We start from the raw sequence: 5,209 nt of genomic DNA, 5'->3' as shown, positions 1-5,209 counted from the left end.
TATTTGTTGTTTTTTTTTTTTTTTTGTCAATTTTGAGGTTACATTACTTATTCACATATGTTGTATTATCCAAATTTCGAATGTATCAGTGTTATTTTTTAATTACTTTACCCAAAACTCTTGTTAAAAACAAAAGAATCATATACTACTAGTTTGATTTTTTGACATCTGAGAAATCCAATTAAATTAGGAGTATACTCTTTTGGGGTAGTTGCAAAGAATAAAAAGCCCAGGTGGGGGAAAGCTGACGCAAGCATAGTTTATAGATAAAATAAAATAAAAAAAGGAAGGGAACCCACGAGAGCGAGAAAATCTGAAGATGAAACAAAGACCGTCGGATGAGAAGAGAGCATAGGGCGGTGCACAGCACGCTCTCTGTGGTCCCCTGCACAGAGGACGTGAATCTCTTCCTCTTCTTATTACAGGACCCATGTGCCCGACATGTGTCGGTACCTCAACTGGGAAGTGGGAAGTGCCAACTCTCTCCTCCCAATGGCCATATCTAATCTCTCTCCTTCACACTCTCCAATTAACTTCATTTTCTTAACCCTCTTTATCCGACACTTTAAATTTTAATCACATTTCCTTAATCATGTACTTACTTACTTAAACTAAAGTAGTACTATTATAAAACAAACCATATCTTATACGGACTTGTATATTTATAAAATATATATATGCTTTGATGAATGAGGCTTGATTATTAATAGACAGATAGAGATATACAGTAAGTGGATTCCAAAGAAAAAATAGTCATTAATTAATACATGTGCAAATGTGTATAGAGAGGCTATTGACATATAATTCCCCCCCAAATCACGCGTCTACAGAAAAGTTAACCAACTAATAATTATTTTTTGTCTATCTCGTAATTTGTTTTCGTTCGGTGGATAGAAAAGCTTTCATCTTTTTAGTTGACTATTAGTAGTAGTATAATTCATCATTTGTGATAAAAATATACTTCCTATAAACTTCTGTTATAACTTCAAAAATCATTATCAGCTACCATGCTTAAGAAGTTAAGATTCACAAACACCACTGCACCGGGATTATTATAAAGTTGTTTTGAAGAATTTTTACATTTGGTTCATCCATTGTCAACAATATAGTTTTCGTCAATGATGATTAGTACATCTTCATGTTTTAAGAAAAATGGCTTACACGTTTTTTTTGTTCCTCTTCTGCATATATCTTTGTAACTAACTATACACATTAACTGCTTTATTGGCTAAGACTATTTAAGTGATTTCAGCTACCATTGTCGCATGGAAACAAATTTATGGAAGACGAGAAAAACGCTTTTATAGAATACTGGTTTCATTAAAGTTAATTAAAGATCAAGACAAGGAAAATGGAAGAGACTTAGAGACCAAACTACTGATGCGTGAAATTGCATGGGAAATCAATCAAAGGGCATCTTTCACAGACTATTAATGAGCTTCAAACCTCCACCAAACCTAAGAAACCAAACAACAAAACCACAAATTTGTTATAAAAAAAAAACAGTAGAAAACAAAAGAAGTAGGTTTTATGGACAACAAAGGAATCTGTCCTTTTCGTAGGGGCGTTCACAAATTACAAACGTGATTTTATAATTAACAAAAAAAAAAAATCAATAACATGTAGATTCAAAAAAAGTGATAAAATAACGATCCACTATAAGAAAATGATAAGGCTTAGAAGTAATGATACTATAACGATACGTTATCATTATATATGTGTAGACAAGTGACACTGTTTCAAAATTTGTAGGTTACAACTTACAACACTATTTTGATGATATATTTTCTTCTATTAATGTCATAAAAATCTAAACACCTAAAATAAGTGAATATACAGATAAGGAAAATGAAAACAAAGGAGCGAAGAAATAGATTTAACCTAAAAGAGGAAGTAAAGAGGTTAAAAGAGGTAAGAAAAGTAGGTCCATATAGTTGCTAAAATATTGTTTGTAGTCAATTTTTTTTAATTATTTTGGAGATATATGCGATATTTTTTTTGGGGTCCCATGAGAGGACCAAAGTGTGGAGCACGATTTATCTTATAGAATTAGTAAAACAATAAATATATTATTATTGTCTTTGGGATTTTTCGATTGATGAGAAAAAGTAAGAGGTGTGTTTTCGAATTATCATTGGCTAGCCTTTGTACGTGACTGTACGGACGATGTTGATGTATTTCTAATATTGTACGCTCTTTTTTTCTTTCCCCCCTTTACTATATTTCTCTAATTCTTGTCCGTCAATCTCTAGAAATCGTGAGTAAATACCAAGATTTTCTAAAACGACATGAACTGATAACTCACGAGTGGTAAATTTACACTCACATATCCGTATCAGTAACATTTTGGAAGTATATATACATCTTATAAATGCAAGGTTTCATTTCATTNTTACAACACTATTTTGATGATATATTTTCTTCTATTAATGTCATAAAAATCTAAACACCTAAAATAAGTGAATATACAGATAAGGAAAATGAAAACAAAGGAGCGAAGAAATAGATTTAACCTAAAAGAGGAAGTAAAGAGGTTAAAAGAGGTAAGAAAAGTAGGTCCATATAGTTGCTAAAATATTGTTTGTAGTCAATTTTTTTTAATTATTTTGGAGATATATGCGATATTTTTTTTGGGGTCCCATGAGAGGACCAAAGTGTGGAGCACGATTTATCTTATAGAATTAGTAAAACAATAAATATATTATTATTGTCTTTGGGATTTTTCGATTGATGAGAAAAAGTAAGAGGTGTGTTTTCGAATTATCATTGGCTAGCCTTTGTACGTGACTGTACGGACGATGTTGATGTATTTCTAATATTGTACGCTCTTTTTTTCTTTCCCCCCTTTACTATATTTCTCTAATTCTTGTCCGTCAATCTCTAGAAATCGTGAGTAAATACCAAGATTTTCTAAAACGACATGAACTGATAACTCACGAGTGGTAAATTTACACTCACATATCCGTATCAGTAACATTTTGGAAGTATATATACATCTTATAAATGCAAGGTTTCATTTCATTATTAATACATGGTTTTTAATAGCACCCAAGAAACTTGTGACTAAACGCATACCAAATTTTAGCAATGTTTCAATTTTTTTTTGTCTCTAAACTATAAACAATACATATCTCATAATTAATTTGTTTTGCATGACATGTGAAAAGATGGATGTTTTTAAACCATTTAACATATTTGTAGTGGTTAAAAATAGAACTGAAAACGCCGAAGAAAAAAATTGAAGCATATATAGTCCCGGTCCTATCTATCTCACGTTTGGTGAGACATATTACTAGCTTGCACAATCATTTTAATTTTAGGACGAACCCTTAAAAAAATAATGAATAGGTGGTTCAGTCAGTGCAGATACGATTCTTTCTAGATTTATCTAAACCAATTAGAAGTGTCCGTATTTACTAGTAACGATAATGTTAACAAAAAACGAAACACAAGAAAACGATAATGCTGCTATAAATCTGAATAGGTTTTGAAAGAGATACATAACCAAACCGAAACCGGGTTACACATGTGTAAACTTATAAGAACACAAATAATAAAGATAGATACAAGTATACAACAATTCACTAAAAAAAATGTGTGTATCCACAAATATTTTCAGACCTGTCGGTGATATTTAATATATAAAGTCACCAGAGAGAGGATGTTTATTTTTTTCGAAATAAGTAAGTAGTTTGCGTGGTCCTCCCTATATAGGTAAAGATCATTATATTTCGATTAACCATTTCATATCCAAAAAAGGATTATTTTTGGTGCCACTAGGCACTAGGGTAGACAAGACGTTCGATAAGCTGAACTATTATTGGATTTCCAAGTTACGTTTTCTTTATTCTGTATAGAAAATTATAATCCGAGGGACCAAAATTTGCCTCTTTAGACACGTCGCTACTCAACTCCATATATATTGATTGGTGGTAATTTAAGTAATTGGGAATTTGATAATATTTGGAAAGTATAATTAACGGTTTGTGCACCAAAAGTAATATTAAAAGCTGATTAAATATTATAACAAAGAGACTATCGACTAAAGAGACTTGAAATTATATAGTTAACAAAAAAAAATGTGCTAGATAAATCGTTTCCCTAACATATCCGTTTATCATATATTTGACCTGCAATATACAAATCAAATATTAATTTACCAGTTAAATTAGATCTTCGGTTATCCTCATTTTCGTAACGATAACAAGTGGGGCATATAGGTACGAGAGAGTATTTGTGTCCACATTTAAATCAAAAGATTTTTTTTATTACATTAACAAAAATGATAAAAGAAATTATATAAAAATAATAATAATTTTGACAGCCAATTCCATCTACAACTAGATAGATATTTATGGAGGGAAAAAGATGTGTATGTAAATATGTCCATATGTATCAAAATATGCTATTTTTGGTCCTTCATAAGGCATTTTTCCAAAATAAGTAAAGGATGAGGTTTCAAGCGTCCATCATATTTGCGACACATATGACTCTATTTTGCTCCTACTTTTCTCTCTCTCTATTTATTTTAATATTTTTAATTCTTTCTGCAAAGAAATAAACATATATAAAAAAAAAGGAAAATGATAATTCTACAACACCATTACCATAACTACAACGAGAAGAGGATCTTTTTTAAGGAGAAAGCAGAGAGTGTTGTGAGTTTTTTTATTTTCTAATAATTTTTTTGTCTTTTGTTTGTTTCTTTTATTACACACACAAATAGATGAAACGAGGAAAGCTACTTCTTTTGCTACTTCCATAAAAAGGTCCTTCCTTTAGCAGAGAATCAAGTTTGAGAGAGATCATCTTCTTCCTTCTTCCCCTTCTCCATAGCCCTCCATTAATGCTTTTTGTATTTTGTCTCCTATATCTCTCTCTCTCTGGCCATATACCATCGTGTACCTCTTCTCTTGATACCACCCAACAAAGGTTCCTTCCTGGTTAGGTTTTTTATAAAACCCTTTTAGCCAATCGGTAAGATCGATCTCTTCGTCCTTTCTTTTATTGGCTTTTGACTCTTCCATTTATCTTTATGGATCTAAAACCTTAGATGGGTTTGGTTTCATTTTTTTTGTTCGATTTGATGTTTTGTTTTCTTTCTCCTGAATCTCTTGAAAAGAAGTTGCATCTTTCAAATTAAACCAAAATAAATGAAAAGTTTCAATCTTTTTTTTTTTTTTTTTTTTTTTTTTTTTTTTTTTTTTTT

General features: G+C 30.8%; 1 protein-coding gene across 2 annotated transcripts in view; it reads left to right on the top strand.

Annotated features, from left to right (window-relative positions):
• Positions 4,583 to 5,209, top strand: part of LOC104793528 (MADS-box protein SOC1) — a 4,509-nt gene continuing 3,882 nt past the window's right edge. Inside the window, exon 1 of one of the 2 annotated variants that reach the window (XM_010519886.2) lies at positions 4,583 to 4,658. The gene's annotated coding sequence lies outside the window, so the exon portion shown is untranslated. Of the gene's footprint in view, positions 4,978 to 5,209 lie in introns of both variants that reach the window. The other variant, XM_010519885.2, reaches the window with a different exon arrangement.

The sequence above is a fragment of the Camelina sativa genome, chromosome 6 (genome assembly GCF_000633955.1).
Source record: "Camelina sativa cultivar DH55 chromosome 6, Cs, whole genome shotgun sequence".
NCBI classification, from domain to species: domain Eukaryota; kingdom Viridiplantae; phylum Streptophyta; class Magnoliopsida; order Brassicales; family Brassicaceae; genus Camelina; species Camelina sativa.
The sequence above is the reverse complement of the archived record's forward strand: the minus strand, read 5'-3'. Positions and strand labels throughout refer to the sequence as shown.